The sequence below is a fragment of the Amblyomma maculatum genome, chromosome 1, assembly GCF_055883805.1.
Source record: "Amblyomma maculatum isolate TAMU_Amacu chromosome 1, ASM5588380v1, whole genome shotgun sequence".
In the NCBI taxonomy this organism is placed as follows: domain Eukaryota; kingdom Metazoa; phylum Arthropoda; class Arachnida; order Ixodida; family Ixodidae; genus Amblyomma; species Amblyomma maculatum.
In genome coordinates, this window is record NC_139344.1 from 454,847,955 (window position 1) to 454,875,149 (window position 27,195).

At 47.3% G+C, this 27,195-nt stretch overlaps 1 non-coding gene and 1 pseudogene across 1 annotated transcript; both read left to right on the plus strand.

Annotated features, from left to right (window-relative positions):
• The first annotated feature begins 1,828 nt into the window (after positions 1–1,828).
• TRNAG-GCC (transfer RNA glycine (anticodon GCC)) lies at positions 1,829–1,899 on the plus strand. Its single transcript has one exon. It is a non-coding gene; the product is annotated as a tRNA-Gly (tRNA).
• A 6,449-nt stretch (positions 1,900–8,348) lies between these two features.
• Positions 8,349–9,476, plus strand: LOC146209696 (uncharacterized; annotated as a pseudogene).
• The last annotated feature ends 17,719 nt before the right edge of the window (positions 9,477–27,195 follow it).

Sequence of the window (27,195 nt, forward strand, 5' to 3'; positions counted from 1 at the left end):
TAAAGACAGGTCCATTTTTACGAACATTCACATCGCGAGGGCCATTCTTGAATGTTGCGATGCTGGTGGACTTGGAGTAGCAATGCTCCAAATAGATCTTGAAAAGGCTTTTGATAGAGTGCCCCACGACTTGCTTTTGTGTATATTAGACTATGTCAAGGTCGGATGCGTCATCAGAGAAGGAGTGGCTATGGCTTACAGTGCTTGTACAACTAGACTAATAGTGAACAAATCTGTCGGTGACAGTATTGCTGTCCAACGCTCAGGTCGTCAAGGTTGCCCCCTTTCACCTCTTCTCTTTTGTATTTATCTTGAACCCTTATGTTTAAGCATTATCAAGCATGAGAAAATGCGAGGCTTCAAGCTGCATCAAGCAGAAGTGAAGCTTTTGGCTTATGCCGATGATGTCGCGATGTTTTGTGTAGACTACGAAAGCATCGTAGAAGTTGTGAAAACTGTAAAAGATTTTTGCGCTGTAAGCGGCAGTGCTGTTAACTGGGGCAAGTGCCTGGGCTTCTGGCACGGTGACTGGCCAGCGACCCCAGGCATTTTTGCTAACATGAAATTTGTTACCAACCCTGTCAGCTACCTTGGTGCCCCTCTTGAATCGTATCGGGACAGTGACCCATACTGGAAAAACCAAGTCGGTAAATTGAAAGATAGAGTGGACAAATGGAATGGATGGCAGTGGTCGGTGTTTGCTAAGGCCACGATTTGTAATTTGTTTTTAGTGACAAAAGTTTGGTATGTGCTTCAAGTGTTATATTGTTCAAGAGCTAATGTGCAAAAGATGCATCGTATCTTTGCCGTCTTTGTGTGGGGGTCTTCGTGGGAACGGACAAGTCGGACAAATCTCTTCCGCCGGGTGAAGGACGGCGGGCTTGGTTTGGCACATCTGTTTCTGCGCCAGTTAGTCAATCGTTTCATGTTTTTGAGGAATGTGAAAAATCCATTTCTTCGTACGGTCTGTCAGTTACGCCTGGGTCAAGCTCTCCCGGGAATTGTCGTTTCTTCTGACCGCATGTCAGGAGGTGTCCACGGGTATCTAAGGGAAGTGGTCTTGGCGTACAGGTTCTTGATGGTGCGGTTTACTTTAGACTATTTGTGGAGTGTAAACCGGAAAAAACTGTATAAAGACTAGTGCGATGTGGTGCTTCCAGAACCGTTGTACAGAGCTGTGTACTCGTCTACCGGGGGCAAAAATGCTCTTAAAAGAGTGAAGAGGATGATGGTGCCGGCAGGGGTGAAAACGTTCTTTTTTAAGCTGCACACTGGAACATTGGAGGTAAAGAAATGGAAGGAACAGAAAGGGCTTTTTGTACCCTGGGGTGTCCACTGCATAATATGCAGGAAAGAGGAGACGATTGAACACGTGTTTCTCGAATGCTGGGATGCCGTATTTTTATGGGACGTGCTCCAGAGGACGCTTAAAAAGGAACTACCCATAAGCCCACATGGTATTCGATTCTTGCCAGTAGAAGCAAACAATGATACACCGTTGGATCTTTTGATGCTACTGGCTCTCCACAGCATATGGAAAAGCAGAATGGCTGTAGAGCATGGTGACGTCGATGCACGTTCAGCGAGACAGCTCTTTAGAGAGAGCATGCGGGCATATGTGGATGAACAGAAAGCTTTAAAACTAGAGTCAGAATGGTTGGTTAGTTTTGAAGGGTTGTCTTAGATGAGGGATTTTTAATCCGACAACTTCAGCTAAGGAAGGCCGAAGCTTTAAGTCAATGCTTGATCTTTTATTTTGTCATGTTATTGATGTCACATGTGTCTGTTTTGTGTACGTCCTCGGTCAGGAAATAAAGAAAAAAAAAAAGCGTCGGTGGTTCAGTGGTAGAATACTCGCCTGCCACGCGGGTGGCCCGGGTTCGATTCCCGGCCGACGCATTTTTGTTTTATAGAAAACACTGCGTTCGAACCAAGGAGGTTATAAAATAACTCTATAGATAGATAATTACTAACTTCTCGTTTTGAATGGCACGTCGGGAGAAGTGCCACCTAGCTCCTAATACGTTTAGTGCTGAATATTTCTTTTTACATTAATTATTTATTTCCTCTGCACAGTCCAACACTACTCCCTTGACCTTTTCCACCAATCCTAAAGTCTTCTTTTACATGGTTCCACTGTTCACTGGTTTTCCCGTTGTTTACAAGCGCGTCGGCGGTTCAGTGGTATCTATCTGCTTCATCAGCTTTGGGTATGGGGACTGTGTGAGATTTGGGATAAAAAGGAGGCTTTTCGTTTACGTCATAAGTTTCCTTAAACACTACAGTCAGAACTGGCGCTATTTTAAGTTTAAATTCTATGTAAAATTCGGCACTTAAACCGTCTGGACCGGGTGATTTTCCCGAGTTTAAATTGTTTATCGCCAGTTCGACCTCTGATTCAGTTATTGGCAGCTCTAATCTTTGTTTCCTTTCTTCATTTAGTCTTGGTAGTGCCCCGAGATACCTGTCCCTAAACGTTCTCATATCAAAGTTGTGCAATGCAAGCAGTGTCTGGTAGTATTGGAAGAATGCTCGCTGAATGTCATTGTCATTCGATAACACGCCGCCCCATTCTATATTTCTGATGCAATTTCTGTGTGCGTGCGCCTTTTCAATTCCTAGCGCTCGTCTCGACGGTGCCTCCCCTGCAGCTGTCTCTTCCGCTTACGCACGTACAAGCGCTCCGCGATTACGTCCTTGCTCTATCAGTTCGATTTTTTATTTAATCTTCCTTATATCTTCTGTCCATTTCAGAGGGGCTGCACATTCATTTTCAAGCATTTTTCCAAGCAGGGACCTTAAGTTGCGTTCAATATGTTTCTGTTCGAGGGCAATTGGGACACTACATCTACTAATTGCTATTATTTTAAGCTGTTCCTTACAAAGCTTCCATTGCTGCTATGTTCTCAGTGTACTATTTAGGTCTATTTTGCCTATTTCTTCCGTTACTGCATCTCTAAAATTTTCATCTTTAATTAGCTTGTCATTTAATTTCCACTGATCCCAATTAAAAGCACTGCCCCATTTTTGTGACCCTATCGCACATATTACTAAACAGCGGTCAGAAAAAGACACAGGAACAACATAGTAGCTACTACATTTTGGAATCACATCAAGCGAAACCTAGATGCGGTCAAGACGAGCGTGTATTGCACGCTGAAACTATGTGTATTTACACCGCACGCGCCGTCAAGAAATTCCGCCACATCCTCAAGGTTCCACACCCCCACAAGTTGAGACAGTACCTCAGTGCTTACGTCTCTGAATCCGCGCACACTGGTCTTATCGCGACTAATAAGGACACAATTGAAGTTGCCCATAAGAATGAGATCTTCTTGCAAACTGAGATGTTGTTCAATGCTTTCAAAAAACGCTGCCCTTTCCTCTGTATGATTTGGTGCATACAAACATACAATGCGCCACTCAGCATTGTCGAAAGTGAAATCAACAAAAACACACCTACCCGACAAACATGAGAAATAGGCCTTCACCGCAATACCTGGCAGCTTTATAACAAAAAGGACACATCCTGTATAAATTCCTATTGCGTGACTCACTACAGATAAAATCCAGATGAGAAACGCCGCACCATGTTGCCGGTCTCTCCATCCTCTATTTTCGTTTCCTGTACAGCCAAGAGATCGATCTCCTTCTCAGTTAAAAGTCGGTGCACCTGGCTCTGCTTTCTTTTCCTGCCAGACAACTGACATTAAGTGTGGCCACTTTCAACGGGGGTGCATGAGCCATTTTCGCGAAGTGTGAGGAGGCCGAGACCATGGTGCTTACCTTTCGCGTCTAGCGTTCTGGAGACGTCATTCATGACACCGGAGTCATCCGGTGGGAGGGCCTCAGCCTGCTGCCGTAAGACCTTGTCGACGGCCCGCCTTCCCGACCGCCGCGGCTTGAACATTGAGTGCCGGGCCTTAGGCGTTTTTACTGGCGGCTCTCCAACGCAGCAGGCTAATGCATTGTTGATCTCAGTGTTGGTCTGGGCGTGTGGTCGCTTAGCCGGAGCCGTCACGCTGATGTTGTGGCCGCCGGTATTAATCTGGTGCACTTCCCATCTCAACGAAATGTCAGCGTTGACGTCCGTAGAGCTTATTTGTTCGCTAGTCTTTCCACCGTCTTTCTGGAGAGGTAGTGCCGCTTCAGGTGCCCTCTCTCCGCTGGCAGACGTGTCCTTGCTCACTACAGATGGTGTCTCCTCTGTCGTCTTCCCGAACTCCTCGGCATCTTTCGTCGCTTCATCGGCCTCCACCACGTCCATTAGAAGTTGCGCTGACTCGTCACTCGACCCATGACCTTCTCAGGCAATAAAGAAAGAAAAAAGGTCTGTGGTTCAGGATTCGACTTCCGGCCACCGAGCGTGACGGACATTGACATCATGGGCTCCCAAGGAGCGGATTGAGCGGCCCAGTTGGGCCGCGGTATCAGGAGTGCGAGCAACGCTGCCAAGGATTACCAAATGGTTCTGCCACATCTGCCATCAGGTTCGATTGTTCTACACAGTTTTTTTTTTGCATGGGGATGTCTCAGCTAGGCCTTATTGTGTGGAACATTTTCGAGATGCACTCGAACGTGTGTCACTGCTGCCGGAAGGTTTCGTGCTTGTGGCCTATCACATGAACCACCTGTGGGCGGTAACCTTCAAAGATGAAAAAGGAAAAAAGAAGATTCTTCAGGTTCAAGCACTCGACGTGAAGGAGCGATGGTGTGTCGTGAATGACCCGTGCAATCAGGCCGTGCGTCTGAAACTGTACTGGCTTATACACGGCGTGCGCGACGAAGACGTGCGAGTGGCCCTGTCTCCGTTCGGAAAAGTAACGGAACTAACCAGAGACAAGTGGCGGGTGATTGGCTGCGTTGACAAGGCGTCCACGAATCGCTCCGTAACGCTGAAGTTACACGTAGGCATCACCGTTTAAGATTTGCCGCACCAGCTACGCGTTTATGAGGACGTTGCCCTCATCTACGTCCCGGGCAGGGCCCCGCTTTGCCTCCGGTGTCGCGGAATTGGCATATACGCCGAGAGTGCCACATTTCACGTTGCGGGTTCTGTCACCGCTCTGGACACGAGGAGACCCAGTGTGTGCGTACATAAGCGAGTGTTGCGGGCCCGGCTCGCAAATATGATGTGGCGGACCACTTGATGGATGTAGCCGATGCCGTGGAAACGACGCTGGAAAGCAGTGAAGAGACCAAGTGTGAGGAAACGCCCCTAAAAAAATCCGCGGCGGCGGAGGAGCTTCCAGATAAGACTGTAGAAGCAACGCCAACTGCTGCGGGCGCAACACCTGAGGGAGAGGCGAAGGGAGACAAACCTCTTGCCTTAGACACACCAGTAACTCTACAGGAGGCTTCCATGAGCGAACCTCGAGACGTGGACATGGCTGCGGCTTCCAGCATGCCTGCAAAGCGGGCACATGAGGACGTCAATGAGTGTGAAGCTGGCAGGAATGCGAATGGCAACGGGGAGCCACCGACGAAGGCCAACCTGGTACGTCGTCAGAGCTTCAAACCGAGGCCAAACATCCCCCCAGACCGGAAGACTTCGTCATCAACGCCTCCGCCTTAGCGGGGGCGAGTTTTGCAAAGCAGTTGTGATGTTCCGGTCGGTGATCGGGACTAAAGACCGTTTGAGACCTGTGCTGTACACTGCAACTGGCATCGCTTCACGACACGAAATTTTTGTGTATCACTATCGCTCTCCATTATTAGTGTGAGTAGAATGATTGGCTTCTTCTTTCTTTAAAATGGCTCGTCCTTTTCAAACTTGCCTACGCATCGCAACGCTTAATGTGAGGGGCCTCTCAGCGCGCATACGGCAACAACAGTAAAATAGGCTAATGCTAGATAACGATATCGACTTACTTGCAATACAAAAAACAAAAATTGAAAGTGAAGAGCAAACAGATCGAATGGTCGAAGTTTGTCGCAGCAGATACAACGTATGTGTAAGCCATGCGGTTCAAAAATCTGCCGGATGTATTATTTTAATCCGCAGGGTGTCAGCCAAGTTGAAGCTGTGATAACGTGTCAAACGGGTAGATTAGTAGTGTGTGATTTGTTTTTTGACGAAACTTTATGGAGAGCAGTGTCTGTTTACGCTCCGAATACGCGTGCGGATCGTGAGTGTTTTTTTGAATACGTTGAATCGTACCTGACTTGTGAGAGGCGTATATGATTGCTTGGTGACTTCAACTGTGTATGCAGACCAGAGGATAAGTCAACCAAAAACGTTGTGCGTGACACTAGCGCAGAGTTACTTTTGAGAATAGTTAAGGAGAATGAGTTAGAGGACGTTGGCAATGTGCTCATAACTGAATGCCAAGCTAATTATACGCACTTTCAAGGTACTTCGCATGCTAGACTAGATCGCATTTACGTACCTGTTGTGACTGTCCCAATGTATTTCAGTTACAAGTGTGAGCATGACAGTTTTAGTGACCATTCTTTAGTTATGATCACATTTGGCGGAAAGGAGAAAACCAACAAATTCAATTGGAAACTGTGGAAGTTTAATGATAAATTAATAGATGATGAAACATTTGTTAATCAAGTAGAAGAACATTATCATTATCATCATCATTATCATCAGCCTGATTATACCCACTGCAGGCGAAGGCCTCTCCCATATTTCTCCACGTAACCCGGTTCTGTGCTAGCTGCATCCACTTGACCCCTGCGAACTTCTTAACCTCATCCGCCTACCTAACTTTCTGCCGCCCCCTGCTACGCTTTCCTTCCCTTGGAATCCAGTTTGTTACCCTAAGCGACCATCGGTTATTCTCTCTTCGCTCGACATGCCTTGCCCATGCCCATTTCTTCTTAATTTCCACTAGAATGTCGGTAACCTGAGGTATTTCTCTGACCCACTCTGCATGCTTCCTATCTATTAATGTTACCCCTACCATTTTTCGTTCCATAGCCCTCTGGGTTGTCCTTAACGTAAGTAGAACCCTCTTTGTTAGCCTCCACTATTCAGCCCCTTAGGTGAGTACAGATAAGATGCAACTGTTATATACTTTCCTCTTCAGAGATACCGGTAAGCTGCTAGTCATAATCTGCGACGGCTTGCCAAATGCGCTCCATCCCAATCTTATTCTTCTTGTTATTTCCCTTTCATTGTCCGGATCTGCGGTTACTACCTGTCCTAAGTAGATATATTCGCCTACTACTTCCAGTACCTTGCTACCTAATGTAAACTGCTGTTCCTTCCCGAGGCTGTTGAACATTATCTTAGTCTTGTGCATTTTGATTTTCAATCCTTCCTTTCTACTTTTCCTGCCTAGGTCATCAATCATTACTTGCAGTTCCTCCCCTGAGTTGCTTAGCAAGTCAATGTCATCAGCAAATCGCAGATTACTGAGGTTTTCTCCATCTACCCTTATCCCTAAATGCTCCCATTCTAAGTCTCTGAATACTTCCTCTAAGCAAGCTGTGAATAGGTGGGTTTGGTTTGTGTGGTTTAACGTCCCAAAGCGACTGGGGCTATGAGAGACGCTGTAGTGGAGGACTCCGGAAATTTCGACCACCTGGGGATATTTAACGTGCGCTGACATCGCACAGCACACGGACGCCTCTTCGTTTCACCTCCATCGAAACGCAGCCGCAGAGGTCGGGTTCAAGCTGTGAATAGTACTGGGGAGATTGTGCCTTATTGCCTAACACCTTTATTTATGGGAATGCCATGGTGAGAACTGCCACCTAGCTCCTAATACGTTGAGTGCTCAATGGGTTTTTACATAAATAATTATTTCTTCTGCATAGTCGAACAATACTCCCTTGACCTTTTCCATGAATCCTCAAGCCTCCTCTTGGTTCCATTGTTTACAGAGTTCTCCTCTGTGTACAGATTTTCCGCTAGACCCGCATGACTTTCGGTACTTATGCGTAGAAAGTGAGGATGGGGTACCGTTTGATTTAATTATGCTCATGGGCCTCCACTGTATATGGAGCTCAAGAATGGCGGGCTACTATAGCGATAAAGATGCACGGCCTGCCAGAATTTATTTTCGGGAAGGCGTGGACAGCTTTTTGGCAAACCAAAAAGTTGCAGTAGCACCTCCCGAGTGGCTCTCAGGGCTTGAGCCTTTGCTGTGTATGAATGAGCTTTAGTGTCATTTGTAAATGGCATAATGTAAATAGCATTTGAGTGATTTTTGTTCATTTTGTTCTCATGAAATGCAATGTGTCAAGACCAGGCAATAAAACAAAAAGCGCGTCGCCGGTTCAGTGTTTCACACATAAAGAACATTACTTGATAATAAATTAGGCAATAAAAAAAAAGTGTCGGTGGTTCATTGCCAGAATTTCCGCTTCTGGACACCTTTGTGTGAAGACGCCGGATGGCTGGCTCCTCGCGAGCCGTGGTAACGGCCAATGATGGCCGTGGAACATCGCTTTTGGAAGGACTTCAGGAATACAGGATTCTACTGCCACCTTTGCCTACCGGGGAAGGACTAAAAACAATGCTTGTTATTCACTGCGACATCAATGAACGGTCTTACAGGATAGAAGATTTCTGCCAACCGATGAAAGACGCCGGTGTCATCGAACAGGTAGGGGGTATCGGCGCATACCAGATGTCTCATGTCTAGTTAGTCAACTTTCGAACCGAAGAGGCAAAGAAAAAGTTACTTGGCATAGGGCACATCCTTGTTAAAGGAAAAAAGTATGTGCTTTTTGACCCGAAAGGCAAGAAGCAAGATTTAAAGTGCACTGGTGCGCGTTCAAACGTCAGCAACGTTACATTAAAACGCGCGTTGGCTGTATACGGCGAAGTGAAAGAAGTATCTGGCGACAAATGGAAGACCGGTGGTTTTCAAAACGGTCACTCGACCACCTTAGTTGTTCGTCTGATACTTCGTGAAGGTGATAGCCTGGATCAGATACCACATCAGATGCGTATAGGGAACGCCACCATTTTAGTCGTCGTCCCAGGGCGGGCGCCAATATGCCTTCGCCGCCACAAGACTGGCCGCATCCGGCGTGACTGCAGGGTACCCAAATGCAATGAGTGCCACGCTTTTGGGCACGGAGAGGCGTAATGCATGGGATCGTATGCCCGAGCTGCTGGAAGAGGAGCGTTCGGCAATAACAGCGATCTGCACATGGGTGAGGAGGAAGCGGAGAAGGCAGCCTCGAACGCAGTGGTTGATAAACAAACGGACGCAGTGCAGAGCAATGGAGAGGGATGCGCTGAAGATCTTAGTCCACCAGAGTCGGATACCACGAGCAGTACTACTGTTTCGCCGCAAGTTGCCCTGAACTCCACTGGAAAAGACAGCATGACAGCTATGGACATTGACTCTGCGACGGCTAAACGACGTCATGATGAGGTTACTAGAGAGAGCCAGAAGCAGCGACTGCGGCGTCTAGAACGTCAGTGGTACGTCGCCGATGTGAAGAGCCGGCGCGTCGCGAGAGGGATACGATCGTCGTCGCTTCCTCGTGGCGACAATCCAGAATCCTAAACAATGGCGCGACGGCACTACATGGCGCGGCGCTGTGCGCACAAGGGTAAGCTCCATACTGGCGTCCTGGTCTTACTAAGCGATAGCGTCGTTTGAAAGGAGCATTCTAGTAGCAACGCTCAATATCAGGGGTCCGTCCTCCAGAATGAGGCAAAACCAACTGTTGCGACTAGTTACAGAGCAGGAACTAGATATTGTAGCGGTGCAGGAGACCAAAATTGAGAGTCAAGACCAGACCGACAGTATGGTGCGCCCTTTCAGCAGTCGATATGATGTTTACGTGTGTCATGCGGTAGGGACTTCGGCATGTTGTATGCTTTTGATTCGCCAATCGTTGAGTGCGGTTGTGGAAAGCGTTGTGACCACTGATAGCGGCCGTTGGATTATCTGTGACATCACATTAGCTGGTTTGAAGCGGCGCATTATCTGTATTTACGCGCACACTAATTCAGATGAGAGGCGAAACAACTCAAGTTACTTACATTCTAGTGGAAATCAAGAAGAAGAAATGGGCATGGACAGGGCATGTGCGAAGAGAGGATAACCGATCGTCACTTAGGGTAACAAACTGGATTCCAAGTCAAGGAAAGCGTTGCAGGGGGCGGCAGAATGTTAGGTGGGCGTATGAGGTTAAGACGTTCACCGGGGTCAAGTGGATGCAGCTAACACAGAACAGGGCTAATTGGAGAAATATGGGAGAGGCCTTCGCCCTGCAGTGGGTATAGTCAAGCTGATGATGATTATGATGATGATGATATTAATAGTGAGTCCTATTTGTTGAATGTCGAAGCCAACCGCGCTGTGCGGGTGACCGACGAGCGACGCAGACCTTCCACTCCTCATAAATTGACAGTTCAACCACCTTCAATGTCACTCGCACTGTGCTGCGCTATTTGGGTAGTAACTGCCTTTACACTAACACAAGAAGTCTTCTTTCTGAAAACGTGGCGCATTATTCTCTAATAGATTCGTGCTGTTCGTCAATCATTGCGCTTACCGATAGGAGACTTGGCTAATTGACTTGTTCTCTGGCAATGTCCTTTTCGTCTGCGATTCCGAATTTAACATATTTCGCTGTGATCGCGTGGGCCGTAGCTGTGGTGGCGTACTTCTTGCTATTAAGAAAGCGATCACTGCTGTGCTTGTTGAAGTCGCAACGTGCCTGGAGTCAGTATGGGTCTGTTTGAAATGTGACCCTTCTGATATCGTTGTCGGTGTAATTTATCGGACTCCTGACATGAACAATTTATTATCAAGTGAATGTGGTCGAATCTTAAGCGCACTTGCTTTCGGTTTCCGAATTCAAGCTTCCTGTTTCTAGGCGATTTCATTTTTTTCCGGCAATTAACTGGTCATCACTTTTTCCTTGACTTCTCAATGCAGTAACTTATTTCTGAACCCACGCGTTGTTCCACCACTTCTGCAAATGTTCTGGATATTGTCTTCAACAATAACGCATATCTTTGCTCTAATATTGGGATCTTGGAAGGCCTCTCGGTTCATTTTGTAATCACCGGAAAGCGCAATTTTCACGCTCCATACAGAAACAACTTCCAAGAAGCAAATCAGGTGCAGCAACCAAGGAAACTTCGAAGAAATAAACGCTGTGTTGTCCGTTTTTGCTGAGCACTTTCTTCTGAATTTTTCCACACGTTCAATTCACGACAACTCGCAACATTTCAGAAACGCTGCTTGTTGCGCTTATAGACCGATTCATACCTGTTATCTCTATAGTTCACACTAACACCACGCCTTGGTTTAATAGTCACCGTTTTTAATGTCAACGATGACAGCAGAACAACGATGACGAAGAACAAACTGCAATTAACTATGCTGCTGCGTTACGACGACCTGCTTTCCAACGAAACGCTCCAAACCCCCCTCGACGCAAACAAGCAGCTCTTGAACGACACGCCTTGGCCGGCGCCCGCCAAACATACCAACGACCTCCAAGCCCGAGGAAGTACGACGCGTGGAGGACTGCGAATCGGCCATTATGCTTCCACTGCGGTGAGACCAGCCACACTCTACGCCACTGCCCGTACCGATGACTTTAACTGCGTGGATTTGCAGTCAACGCCCCAAGAATCCGCCACGGTCAACGACCGCGAGAAATCGAGAACTATCTGCATAGCAGTGAGCTTGCGCCATCAAGCCTTCGGTTCAGGTCCCCGTCGCCCGTCGGGTCGCCAGGCCGCAACTACGATAATAGTGTGCAAGGAAAGTTCCCAAGCTCCCGTAGGGGAATCTAAAGGTAGCAACAGTTAAGTTTGCGGGCCTCGCCCAAAGCGAGATTCCGTAGGGGCGACCATGGTCAAGGGGCTGCTTGACGCGGGCGGATTTATGGTGGTCGCGCAGGCGACCGCTTCTCGGAAGTGAGCCCAGAACACATGGCAGCGGGCGACGCTTCCGGCCCTGTCCGTCCCGTGCCGCGAGGGAGGCAGAGCAGTGCAAGTAGAAGGCGCAGCGTAAGCGCAGTGGTTGTGGGTTCGGCGCTAACTGCTATGTCTCCCGGTTCGAGTGGAGAGGGCGCGGAGGCCATAAACCCCTAAACACGGCGTAACACCGGCCTGGGGAGAAGGCGCGGCAGAGAGAGCCGCTGTTGGCATGTCTTCCCGGGAAGACGCCTGTACGTCCCTTTGAATCCTCCGCCCGCGCGCAACCGACCAAGAGCAGGGATCGGAATGTTTGGGCCTGAGGTTTGCGCGTGTGTGTTTGTGTGTTTTCGTAAGTGTAACCGTCGACGCCGTTTGTCTTTTCGACTGCTTGGCGCCTCTTGCGTGGGAGGATTTTAGAGAGGGAGAAATCGCAGATATATGTGTTTGTGTGCGCAACCACTTGCCGCTTAGTGCGTGCTTTGTGTTTGTATTACTTAACATGCATAGGAGAGGGGTATGTGTGGCACAATGATTGGCCAGTCCATTTTGAAGTACTGCACGTTATTGGCCACAGAGTGAATAGTCGTTGATTGGTCAACGGACGAGACTGAAATTTTGAGCGCTAAGGAAGGAGCGTTGGGACGGTTGGGCTTGGAAGAGAGTTGGGCTCGGATAAGAGTCGAGGGCAGACGGGTTGTTCGAGGAGGGAGGCTAGGCTGACGGAGGTCTCAAGGGACTCCGGCATAAAGTGTAGCAGAATGTCAAGGCCTGATTCTGCTAGCCTCTGACCTCCGATCGTGCATCCAGCTGCAGTTAACCCTCTATGTTTGATGTAGCATCCGACAACATTATTGTAAATACGCCGATGTAAAAAGTGTAAATAAACGTGTACAGTCCGAGAAAGGAAGCTTTCATCTCCGCACCGCAATGTGTCGCTGAGCCACGCACGGAGCGGTGGTCACCAACACCACTCGGCACGAACGAAGGCAGTAGAAGAAGCATCAAGAAACACCTGCTGTACAGGGAAGCCCATCGATTCCCCACGCCTTCGCCCGAATTGTTTAACTGCAACCTTTGGAGGTGAGGTTCCTTCACAGCAAACTAACAAAGATCCTCCGCCGCCGACGACGAGTAACGAAGACTCCGCTATGCTGACGCTCCTTATGAAGACGTATTGGACACGCCCATACTTGAAAATGAGACCGCCGTTAGGCACGATGACGGCATCGACGACGACGCGACCGTACTCCAAGCGGTCATCACCGCCCAGGCAAGCGACAACGGTGTGCTCCGGCTGCGACCTCAGTACACGAAAGAGCCAAGATTGGACGCCAAGGCCCACTCTCAATGCAAAGACACGAAAAAGTAACCTTGAAGTTGATATCGACGGTTGCACGGTTATCGCTTAGTGGACACAAGAACTATTCTGTCGTCAGTGGAGCGTTCGCTGCCCAGCTCAAGAAAGTGAAGACCACATGGCATGGCCCGCTAATCCGCACCGCTGGTGGCAACCTTATTACACCACCATCCGGGCGATGCACTGCAAGAGTGGCAATGAATGCGCGCACTTATCCTACGGGCTTAGTGGTCCTACATACCTGCTCGCGAGACGTTATCCTGGGTATGGATTTTCTCACTGCACATCGGTTGATCATCGACCTTCGATCAAAGCTCATCAAGCTTTCGACGGACAACGTCATACATACTACTGCAACTTCTACGTAACCTGTCGCTCTAAACGTTCTCGACGAACAATTGACCGTGCCGACCGATCAAGCGTGATAGTCTGCGTGGGTAGTGCAGACATCCAATCCGCCAAAGGCGTCATCGAAGGAAACACCCAGGTGCTCTTGGAACCAGGTCTCTGAATCGCATGAGGCATCGCTAATTTACAGTGAGGGTAAGCTGAGGTGCCGGTGACGAACTTCAAGGAAGAATAACGGCACCTTAAGAAAGGCACCGCAGACACCCGAGATGCCTTAGCTCTGCCTGGCCAGCCAGCAGACGATGCACCTACCCAAAAAATCTGTCCACTTTTGACGTTAACCCAGCACCACCCAGGTGCAGACAACACCACAGCAATTAGCACTCTTCTTAAAAGCTACAGCGTTTTTCGTCAGCGTTGAAACTGCGGGAAACTCCTTCGATTAAACACCGCATCGTCACGGATGCACACGCCAAACCTCTGCGTCAAGGCTCCTACCGTGTAGCCTCGCGAGAACGCCAGACTATCCGTAATCAAGTAGAAGAAATGCTTCGGGACGACTTTATCCAGCCGTCAAGAAGCTCGTGGGCAGCGCCAGTGGATTTGTTAAAAGATGAAAGACGGCACACTTCGCTTCCGCGTCTACTACCGGCGCTTGAATAGCACAACGAAAAAAGACGTCTACCACCTCACCCGCATAGATGACACACTAGACCGCGCGGTTATGCAATGCTGAGTACTTCACATCGATGAATTGAAGAGCGGCTATTTTCAGATTGAGAGAAAACTGCATTCATCCCACCTGTCGGACTATTTGAGTTGAAGGTGATGCCATTTCGGTCTCTGCTCCGCACCAGCAATTTTCAACGGTTATAGGACACAGTTCTGGCGGGCTTGAAGTGGCAGATTTGTATGCCATACTTGGATGATGTCGCTGTTTACAACGCAGGGTTTGAAGACCATATGAAAAGGCTTCGGACAGTGCTCGAAGCTATGAAGAATATTGTCACGTAGTGGCGACAAGGCCGTACGCGCCAAAAGAAGACACAGGCGTGATGGTACTGAAATAACTCTTTATTGGGGCTGACGTGCTCCCGCAAAAGAACTAAGCAACTTGGGGGCGGCGATAGCAACAAACGTGCTCGTCGGTCGTCGGACAAAGAATGCCCGTCACACTCGTCGACGCTCAATTAAAAGGCTACTCAGAACAATCTAGATAACGTCGCAAACAGCTACCAGCACAAGGTGGAACATTGTAGAAAGACACACGAGTGGCCGGAATCTTTGAGACAGATCTCGGTGCATCTGCGCTACAACGAAACTGATAAAGGTGTGACTCGCGACGTCGAGCATTAACAAACAAAGAATACGCGATCCAGAATCAGAGTGATAAGGCCGTATGGCGGCGGCTGTTAAAAAACAACAAATACAGTTTTGAAGGTGTCGCGGCAATATCAGGCCTAACGTTTAAACCAGAGAAATGCCTCTTCGCCTCCGAGAAACTACGGACCCTAGATCACATCATTAGCAAGGACTATGTCCGCCCTGACCCAGAGAGAACAGCTGAGATCGCACAGTTTGCACAGCCAGCCGACAAGAAAGCTGTACTCAGGTTACTTGGGCTGTGCGCTTGCTATTGGCGATTTGTCAGGACGTTTTCGCGAAGCGCCGAACCGTTGACGCAGCTTACAAAGGCTGACGTATCTTTTAAATTGGAATCACCGCAATGTGATACTTTCAAGGAACTCAAGCGCTGCTTGCAGCCCCCTCCTGTGATCGGGAACTTCAATGAAAATGCGAAGACAGAAATTTCTACCGATGCAAGCAGCGTTGGCCTAAGCACTGTAGTTGTTCAGAAAATTGACCCACAGGACAATGTTATAAGCTGAAACCAACTATTTTACGACGGAGAAAGAATGCGTTGCCATCATTTGGGCCACATCCAAATTTTGACCCTATTTGTACTGACGGCCGTTCAGAGTTGTGAGAGACCTCCATGCTCTGTGCTGTCTCGCCAACTTAAAAGATCCCTCCTACAACCTCCTTGCGCCATGAAGCCTCCGTCTGCAAGCATTCGACATCACAGCCGTCTATATGTCTGGCCGCAAGCATTCCGACGGAGACTGCTTACCACTAGCCCCCGTTGACGCGCCGCTGAAAAAAGACGACGAAGATGCCTTATTGGGACCGGTAAGCGCCAGCAGTTTTGCACAACAGCAGCGCTTTGACACTGACTTGAAAGCCCTAGCTGATTACCTAAACGGCAGAACTGCTTCTCCTCCGACTGTGTTCAGGCGTCAGTTGTCGTCCTTTGCGCCGCACAACGACGTCGTAGGGAAGACGAACTTCGCATCCAACAGAACAAAACATTTCCTTGTCGTGCCAAAGGACACACGAAAATTAATTTTGCAAGCTTTTCACGATGGGCCGACAACAGGACATCTAGCAATAGCACGCACCCTGCACCGAGTCTAAGAAAAGTAGTATTGGCCGCGGTAAGCTACCGACGTCGCACGTTACGTGAATACGTGCCGTGAGTGTCAGCGATGGAAGACGCCTCCAGGCAGACTTGTTTGGGCTACTGATAAGCATACCACCCCGGACCAAGCCGTTTCAAAAAATTGGAATGGATCTCCTCGGCCCCTTACCGAATTCATCTACCGGTAACAAGTGGGTCATCGTGGCCACCGATTACCTTAACCGTTACACTAAAGCAAAGGAACTGCCTAATGGTACCGCAGAAGAAGTAGCATAGTTTTTCATTAAGCACATTCTCCTCGGACACGCGCCCCTGAAGTGCTCATCCCAAACAGGGGAACAGCATTTACTGCGGAGCTCACTCAAACCATCTTCAACTACAGCCAGACAAGTCACCGGAGGACGACTGCCTACCACCCGCAGAAGAACGGACTCACGGAACGTCCGAATAAGCCTGCTCGCCATGTACGTCGACGCCTAACACAAGATCTGGGACGTCATCTTGCCGTACGTGATCTTCGCGTATAACACGGCCATCCAAGAGACAACGAGAGCGACCCCGTTCAGGCTTGTTTACGGCAGGGAGCCCGAAACAACGCTTGATGCTATGCTGCCGCACGTAACAGAAGAAGAAAGCCTCGACGTCGCCGCCTACCTGCAGCGGGAAGAGGAAGCCCGACGACTCGCACGGCTACGTAATAAAGACCAACAGCGCATCGGCACCCTATTATATAACTTATGACGACACCACGCAGTGTACAAGCCAGAATACCAAGTGTGGGCTTGGACTACAATTCGCCGTCGTGGCCTAAGTGAAAAGTTGCTACGCCGATAATTCTGGCCATAAAAAGTCCTTCGGCGCATAGCACAACTTGATAACGATGTCATCCCCAACGGCACGACCACATCCCAGCGGCGCCCGACAGGTTCAGAAATCCTCAATGTGGTGTGCCTGAAGCCTTATTTCGTGCGCTAAAGGGCAGTAATTTTACTTTCTGCTATTTGTTTGTTCATCATCATAATCATCATTATCAGCCTGACTATAACCACTGCAGGGCGAATGCCTCCCCATATTTCTCCAATTATTCCGGTTCTGTGCTAGCTGCATCCACTTGACCCCTGCGAACTTCTTAACCTCATCAAACGACTGCTGAATATACGTCAGCCCGGGAGGTTCTATGCCACGTGGGAAAGATTTATTTTACTAACACCGGCGCGTGCCTTGCCGTCAAGGGAGATGAAAGGAATTCCAGAGCCTGGAGGAAATGCTTTCTTGGGCTGACTTGGTTAATTGAGATTAACTTTTGGGGTACTTTTTTTTTGCAGCGAATAAATATTTTCAATCAATCGGTGACTGGCCTTTTTCGGCGAATGATTATGGCAACCCTCCGTGGTTTAAGGGTTACAGCGGCGTTTTATAACGCGAAATGTTCATATACCAGTAGTTAAGCTGTACATGATAGGTCTTGAAGCTTTGCTTGTAGAAGAAATTTCTGTCGTCATTATAATGGCTTGAATAAGTTTCCATGCTGCTGTATTGAGCCTGCTTTCCTGCTTCTCATAGTTTCTAAATTTTCTTAACCTCATTTTTCGTCACTGGAGGAACGTCTGACTGCTTTTCACTACTGCCAATCTCATCATTTCCCTGACTACTTTGGCTATTGCATATATCTGTATAGAAATCCTCAGCTAGTGTGACTATGTTGTCCATATTCGCCATGCCATGGTCCTCTTGCCCCTTAAAGCATCTATGTGCCCAATTTCCTCTTCGCCGTCAGAGAGCAGCCCTCATTCTTCAGAGCATGCTCAATTTACCCCATGCTATACTTTCTTATGTCGGCCACTTTACGCTTATTCGTTAGCTTTGATATCTCTGTCAGTTCTATCCTGTCTCTAGGGTTCGAAGCTTTCATACATTGGCGTTTCTTTATCAAAGCTTTCGTCTCTTTAGACAGTTTACCAGTATTTTCTCTAAATTATTCAACCGCCTACGTTTATCGAGCACTCAGTAATATATCTCTGAAATTATTGTTCATTGCTTCTAGGCTACGGTCCTCCTGATTCCTCACCCCCCCCCCCCCCCCCCTCACCGCTAATTCGCTGATGGACGTCTTCCTCACTAATCTGTTCCGCTCCCTCTTCACATCCAGGTTAATACGAGATTGTATCACCCTGTGGTCACTGCAACGCACCTTCGGTCAACTCTACATCTTCCATAAGGCGGATGGGGTTAGAACAAAGTATGAAGTCAATTTCATTTTTAGTCTCCCGGTTCGGACTTTCCATGTCCATTTCTGGTTCTTCCGTTTGCTGAAGAAGGTATTCATGAATCTTAACTTATTACGCTCTGCAAACTCAACTAGTAACTCCCACCTGCTATTCCTAGAACCAATGCCATAGTCACCTACTGCCTGGTCTCCTGCCTGCTTTTTCCCTACCTTGGCATTGAAGCCACCCATTAGTACAGCATACTGCGTCTTTATTTTCCCATTGCCGATTCTACACCTTCGTAGAAGCTTTCGACTGCCTGATCTTCATCACTACATGTCGGCGCGTAGGCTAATACCGCTTATTAAACTTAATTACAATGCCTACCACACGCTTATTACTGCTATAGAATACCTCGATGTTACCAGCTATATCTTCATCTCCAGTAAACCTCGATAACACAGTACATGCCCACCCTTCAGTATTGCATATGTCTCATTTGTCCTCCTAACCTCACTATCACCTATCACATCCCATTTCATGCCCTCTAATTCATCTAACTGTACTGCTGAACTACAATCACTAGCTAGAATTCTAGCGTTAATTGGTGCCAGGGTCACTTTCCAATGGTGGCCTGTACGGAGTCGGAGATTCTTAGCACCCTTTGCTGCGTTGCAGTTCTGACCGCCACCGTGGTCACTTGCTGCGCAGCCGCTGGTTACTGAGGGCCGGTTGGTTGTACAACTTTTATTTCCATCGGAAACGGGGAGTCGTGCGCCCGCGGATTAGAGGCTGGCAGGTAGCCCTTGGCTTCTTGCGGCCTCTTCCGCCAGATGGACGGTGCGGTGCTGGATCGCAGGGTCCGCGCTTCGCAGCAGGGTATCCCAGCCTTCTCTACTTGTAATATTTTGCCCTATCCCTGGAGATTGTGGGCACTCCCAAATTATGTGGTCGAGGGTCCCTCTCGCCCCACGGGGATTTGTTAGAGTATTCGTAGGAGGTTGTGGCCAGTTACTACACCAGGGGGGCCTAATCCTGTTCTGGTGAGGGAGAGCGTTTTCCGGAAGTGTTCTCCGGGGAGGTCGCATCCCAAACCTGTTTATGCAATTTCATCGCCTCGAGGATATATTTTTATTTTATTAATCCGGTGGTGGAATTGCGCAGCACCGGGATTCGAACCATGGTCCTCTTGCACGCGAGACGTATGTTCTACCTCTACGGCATCGAGGCATATCTGCAATTACGATATGCAGTTGTAATCTTTAAAATAGCGATGTTAGTTGTCTGCGTTACCATGGATTGTAAACATAATATATGCATGAGTAACAGGCTGCTCAGCTTACATGTATTATCAGCTGTGAAAATAAAGAAACCAAAGAAAACTTTCAGAAAACAACGCTAAAAACTTCATCAGCTCTTACCCGGGGAATTTCTGGCAGCACTTATCGCCAAAAATGAATGTTGAATGAATGATACCTTTATCACTGACAATGCAGATGCGCTCATCCAGTACTTCAACTCGGTGTTTACGCATGATGGCGGTATCAGCCCACACATCCCAGGCTATCAACGGATTCCGCCATGCTGACGTGACGATAACTCAGGAAGGTGTGTTAGTGCTTTTACGCAATCTAGACACCAAAGCTGATCAAATGCCGAACGCATTTGTTTTCCGGCACGCCGAATGGTGTTCAACATACTTAAAATTATTTTCAAGAAGTCACTGTGAAACGTAGAACTCCCAACCGAATGGAAGAACGCAGATGTCATTCCATAGCAAAAACAAAAACTCCGCCCCTTCTCACATCATACAGGCCAATTTCTTTCCTTTGCAAATACGCTAAATTGCTTGAACACATAATATTCAAACACATATCCGTCTTTCTGAATGACAACGTATTAGTTTATGCAAGACAAATTGCGCTTAGGCGGAGGTTTTCCACGGTAACTCAGCTAATAAGCTGTAACTCCGCTAATAAGCTGAGTTACAGTGGAAACAGTTCATGATTTAGCAGCAGCTTTAGATAGAGAAAGCCAAATTGACGTAATATTTCCCAATATCGAAAAAGCATTTGACCGCGTCTCTCACTGCAAATTATTAATGAAAATAAATCCTATTCTTTAGAACAACACCTTAATTAACTGGATTCAAGGTTACCTGTATTTACGAAAGCAGTGCGTTCAAGTAAATGATGCAGCTTCTACCTCCGCAAATGTACATTCAGGCATTCAACAAGGATAAGTATTAGGCCCGCTCTCCTGATATTCATGAATGATATCGTGTGTGACATACGCGTCAAGATCAGGCTTTTCGCAAAAGACTGCGCTCTTTATCATGAAATACGCAATACAATGGACCAGGAAGTTTTAAACACCTCTCTAAACTAAAAATTTGGTGCTCCAAATGGCAGATGACTAATGATCCTAAAAAGGCCGTTGCAATGACGATCACATGCATAAAGAATTCCTTTACATTTTCATATAGCATTAGCAACCAGTGTTTACCTGTAGTTTCCAGCTACAAGTATTTGGCAGTAATAATCACTTCTGATCTTAGATGGAATGAACATGTAACACCCATTTACAGCAAGGCAATGAAAAAACTGCTTTTTAAGGAGTACGTTAGGGAACGCTTTACCTGAAATTAAACTTTTGGCCTTCAAGACGTTTCTCCGATCTATCCTGTACGCTGCGATTGCGTGGGATCCACATAAACAATCTAGTATCGCCAAACGTGAAAAAGTACAAAGAAAACCAGCTAGATTCATTTATAACTCTTACAGCTAGTGCACGTCCCCATCACCATAGAGTTTCTTACTCTTACCTAGAGGGAAAGCTGCGCCGCCATCTATGCGAGTTTACATGGAGTTTCCTGACGACCAGTACAGCCACTGTGGGCACCCAAATAATCATGGGACGGATAAACTTCCGAGTGCAGTACTACAACTTTCGGCCAAAATATAGCAAAGATAAACGTTATTTTACAGTAAAAAGGTCCCAGCATTCAATATGGTGATTATAAATTGCAAAGTAAGGGCAAAACAGCATGCGAGTCCAACATTTGTCTAATATAAGCGATGGCTCTTTCTCATATTGGCTAAGCTTTGAGCAGCACAGATACCCATATTTCTCATTTAATAGGCACACCTTAAAAGAAAAAAAAACATTTTGGAAATAATTATGGTTGCCCAATCACTGTAGGAAGTTTTTTAGTGGCATTTTAACCGTTTATTGGCGTCGTCTTATTTTGCGCCTTCGCTATATGGCTCTTGCGGTCTACGTTCGTCCTTCGAGATGATGATGGCGATGATGATGATGATGATGATGATGAAAAAGAGACATTTTAGTAAATTGTGACTGTCCTGCACCATGTAGGACACCGGCCCATGACTCTTAGTGCGCCCATGGTGGCTGAAGTGCAGCCCCCTCAGCTTTCCCTCTAGGTAAGAGTGTAAGAAACTATATGCCATCACTTCTTATAGAAGCTGCAGAACTGGAAAGTCTTGCACTGAGGCGTTACCGCGATAGGTTGAAATGTTTCTATATACTTTATAATAGCCAGTTGGAAATTGATAAACATTTATACATTCAACCAGCTAACCGCGACTCCATGCGCTTGTGTCACAGCAAAAAGGTTGTAGATTATTTGTGCAGGTCTAACACTTTTTTATTTTGCTAACTTGCCATAAGGCATACTAAATAAAGTCATGCAAACCGTTTTCTGCCAGAAACTGGGGAATTTTGCTTTTAGAGTTGTCCATTAGCCACTTGGGGAAATCCTTCTCCCTCGTCCCCGACAGTCCTACTTTATGAAGAATCCGTGTCCTTGACGCCCTCCACCCTACACAAGTCCACAGCAGGTGGCGAAAATCCACCTCTGCCGCCAGTGTAGAACATTTCGGGCAGGTGGTCGGTCCTATGTTTTTAAAGATTCCTTTTTTTTCCCGCGTACTATTTGTGAATGGAATGCGTTACCCACCGACTCTGCTGACTGGCCAACGATTTCCTCATTCCTCTACGCACTTTCGCATAAATAATATGTTAAATGTGCCTCTCGCATACAAATTACCTTCATCATGTAAATATTCTTCAGTGCTTTGTTCTGATTTATCCTTCTATGTGTACACTATCTTTTCTGTTTTTAATTTCGTCGATTTCAATTTTCCACTCCTGCCTAAGGCCTGATAATAAGACTGACAGTGCCTCTAAATAAACAAATAGATAAATGAATAACTAAATAAATAGCTTAATAAATACAGAAATAATTAATAAATACAATAAAACACTGTTACAATTAAATTTGGAATTTGCACAACAGCGTCGTAACGAAATATAATTGATCAGACTACAGCTCCGAAATTTTTTAACACTAGTGCACCTAGCTATGCTGCTGTATTCATCGTGTATAAATGCAACACCCCAGGGTCCCACTCAGTTCGAAGTGTATGAGTTATTATATTATAATAAATTTTATATATAACTGTATACTTATGCGCACCTGATTATACAATTATTTAAGCTAGCGGTTGACATCATAGATGTCGCGTGATTCAACAAAATGTTGCTGATGGCGTTTGGGACTAGTCTCTTAATTGCTGTTTTAGGTAAATTGTTTTTGGCTTACGTAATTTTCTTTTTAAGTTAAATAATCGGGTGACCTTTCGATGGTGTAGCCTCCTCCCCTTCCTGCGTGGCGGCGACGGTGTTTTCCGGTTGCCGAAGCGCCGGCTTGGCATCAGCGGTTCACGTTGCGTGCATCCCACGCAGAGCCACGTCGACTTGACTCGCTAGTGGCGTCAGCGGCATTAGTCAGTCGCTGCCTATCCTTCGCCGCGCAATGTTCCTATGAGCCCACGCGCTGCCTCCCGCAACCTCTCGATAATTTAGTTGCTCTCTTCATTTCTCTGACCACAAAGCTTCTTGCATGACAGCCAAGAACTGTTAGTGGAGTGTTTCTTCAAGGAATACGTGTGAAAAATTAAAAGAAGTTGTCTGCATTTTACATGCGTGCCTTGCTAAAAATCTTTGCCTCAGTCTGTAGAAAAGGTGAAACAGCTGATGAGCTGCGTTCGAATGTCACATTGTCAAGTAGCGTAATCGTCGGCAATTTTTCAAGCTTCTACAATTGTGATGAGCGGGTTGTCATTTTGCGCCTTTTAGGTTTTAAAATATTGGGCTCTCATCGAATTCTGTTTTTAGAGCGCAGCTCTTTGGCGCCTGTTGCTGAGTTTCGTGTCTCCGTTGGCGTCGGCTGGCCTCGTAACCAGCTCCATCTCACTTTTATCCCCCCAGTTCGAGCCGGCGCTTCGGCAACCGGAGACTCGCAGGACGAGCGGGAGCGATACACTCAGCGGCGAACAATGAGGGCAGGAGCGCGCGCAGCAACCGGAGAACACGAGGGAAGGAATGAAGGGGGGGGGGGGGGTGTCGCCGTAGACAGCGCTAGCAGCGACTGACGGATGCCGCTTACGCCGCTAGCGAGTCAAGACAACGTGACTGCGTAGAACACCGTCACCGCCATGCAGAAAGAGGAGGAAAGGAATGCTCAAATTTCGCATTAGGAAGTAACGTAATCATGGGTAATTTTTTCGTGCATTCTTTGCGCTATCTGGTTTTCTTACTTAATCCGCTCTGTTATGTTCGAGAAACGCGAAATTAATATTTCTTCGATCAGTGGTGGTGTTCTAGACGCAGTGACATATTTCCAGTCATTTTATTGAACTTTGCGGACGTCAGTAGCTATTGCAATGATACGAGGGGGAGGGCGGAGAGGTCACACAAGGGCCTGAAGCTGACAGTGTTTGTGTGTTATCCCTCTAGACAGTGTAAGGTTATGGCGACAGAACGAAGGCACAGGTATTTATGGTAAAAACGGACTTTATCCTGCCTTTTTTCCTTTTCTTTGGTTGTTTTTGCCAGATTGTGATTGCACGGAACATCATATATTTTTCAATTTGCAGTGATTGCTAAACGTTTTTATGAGGTGTTCCCCCTATGTGCTATATGGCTGACAGTATCACGTGGTGCATTGTAAAATGTATAATTTGGGCTTGTTCTTACGACACAAAAAAAAGTTGGTAGAAAGCGCCTGTCCTGTCTTGTATCTTTTCTTCTCGTGTCATTGCTTGAAAACGCTGTGTTAACCTTTCGCAAAAATAAACAATGAAATAATCAGCCCCCACCACGATCCTCATGTTTAAAACTGGATAAATTTCGCAAAATGGAATTAAATAAATGTTTCCGCAAAATATCACCCTCCATTTACTTCTGACCGCACCTCTACACATCCGTCGTTTCTAATCACTACCGCTAAGTAGACTAGCAGATGCAGGTCAGTCAGGGGCAAGGAAATGGTGTGACACCACAACGAAGGGTGAAGAATGGTTGAGTTACAAATTTGATTGAAAAAAGACGAAGATGACGCCACGTGTAGGTCCGTCAGTGATGCCTTGCGAATAAATTGTGCGCCAGAAATAAAATAAACGAAGGGGGAACGGGCCTGTCACAGGAGAATCTGTTGTGCATGTCCCACTCACCGCTCATGTGGTATGACAACGTCTGAATTACAGTTTAAATGTCAACTGAGATGCGAAGCTTTGGAAACTGACTAGAACGAGTCATGACGACCGTGGAGCGTGGTTATCTTATCAGTTCCCGTTGCGATATACTACACCCGCATCTGCTTTAATCTTATTCACTACACAATAAACGTTTCGCTTATGCCAACGCGTCCCACACGTCACTTTTGATATCCCTACTTCCGGTGACTTGTTTCGCATCCCATGAGCATTATGAGCAGTTTGCCTTAATAAATGCTCCACAGAAATTTCCAGCCAGTGCTCACTCTGGGCTACTTGGCACACTTTTCGCAACTCACCGTAAATTCTCAGCTGCAGACCGTCAGTGAGATTTACATACCGCTATAAAATACAGCAACTTCTTGCGAATATATCAATACATCTAAATAGGTGAAAGATAATAGTATAACGCCTAGCTATAGATTGCCAGCTAACAACAGAAGAAAGATAGTGTGTGCCTTAAGCTCGAACAGTATTATAAAAAAAAAGCGATATTCAAAAGTGGACAAGAGCAGCAGAACAAAAGCGACTCCAGCATATAAAAGCTTCTGTTTCTAGTAAAAACACCTGTGCCGTGACAGCGACCCGAAGCCGCCCTCAGCAGCAGCTGTTGCCGGACGCATGTACGCACTGGCCGTAGACAGGTTACGCAAGTCTCCACACCGACACTTATTCACCGGTTTTTCCGCACTGTACCCTGTACCTCTGTATCGCACCATGTACAGTGCCAATCTCGGTAGCGACGTTTTAAAGCGCGTAAAGAGAATGCATGTGGCTCCAGGCGCAAAGTCCTTTTCCTTTAAGCTCCACACCGGAGCCTTAGAGGTAAAAACCTGGATGGAGGAAAAGAGACTGTACGTTCCCTGGGGTGTGCATTGTTTTTTTATGGCAAAAGCCCGAAACCGTCGAGCACGTCTTCTTGGAGTGTTTTGGTGGCCTGCCACTAGACCCCCGAGGAATTCGTTTCCTAGCTGTGGAAAATGATGAAGGCGTCCCTTTCGACGCAGTAATGCTGATGGGATTGCACTGTATATGGAAGGCCTGCATGACAGCGCGACACGCCGACATTGATGCAAGGCCAGTACTTCTGCGAATCCGTTGCGGCGTTCGTGGCAACCCACAAGAATGTGTACCCGGTGCCCGAATGGGTATCGAGAATTGAGCCCCTTACGCACATGAAGAGTTTTTAGCCCCTTTACATCAGTCAAGGTTTGGCTGGAAGTTTTAGCCCATACCGACGCTATGTACATTCTTCTCAAGTGTTCTTTCACTTTTGTTGTGTAGCGATGTGTCTTAGCAGGCAATAAAAAAAAAGAAAACAAGCGCGTCGGTGGTTCAGTGGTAGAATACTCGCCTGCCTCGCGGGTGGCCCGGGTTCGATTCTCGGCCGACGCATATTTATTTTCTAGAAAACACTGCGTCCGAAGCAGGGTGGTCATGTATTGAAATAAGCTATATGAATATATAATTATTAGTACCCCATTTTTAATGAGTTGGTGAGAAGTGTCACCTAGCTCCTCATGCATCGAGTGCTCAATATTTGTTCTACATTGATTGTTTTCTCTGCACAGCCAACACTACACCCTTGGCTTTTTCCATCAGTCCTCAAGTCTCCTCTTGCTTCCTCTGTTAACCGGCTATTCCGCTGTGTATAAGCGCGTCTGTGGTTCAGTGGTAGGGTGCATTTCCGGCTTCGCTAGCGAGCGGACGTGTGTGTAATGGGCTCCGTCGGAGCGGCTTCAGCGGCCCAGCAGGGCCGCGGTAACAGGTCTTCTGCCGCTGTTTCTTCAGCAGGGTGTGAATACCAGGTAGTTTTACTGAGTTTGCCCACAGGGCGTTTCGTTGTGAACACAGTTTTTTGCACTGTGATATCAGGGCCCGCACTTACCGGGTGGAAGATTTCCGCGATGCGCTCGCGGAATTATCGCTCCTACCGGAAGTCATCGCCAGTGGAGCCTACAGGATGAGCCATGTGTGGGCGGTTATTTTCAAGGATGAAGACTCCGTGAAAAAAAAATTGTCAGTTCCGATAAGCTGGCAGTGAAAAAGTGTCGGTGTCTTGTCATCGACCCAGCTAACCAGGATGTACGCATGAAAGTACACTGGCTTTTACACAGTGTTCCGTACGAAGACGTGAAGCTCGCATTTGCATCATTTGGCAAGGTCACCGACGTTGCCCGCGAGTGGTGGCGCGTGCAGGGCATGGTGGACAAAGGGTCGACTACATGGCATGTGACCCTGAATCTGAAGCCGGGAGTTAAGCTCGACGACATCCCCCACCAGGTGAGCGTCGCCGGTGAGCTGGCCCTTGTGGTCGTGCCAGGGAGAGCTCCGCTCTGCCTACGCTGCCGCGGCACCGGCCACATTCGCCG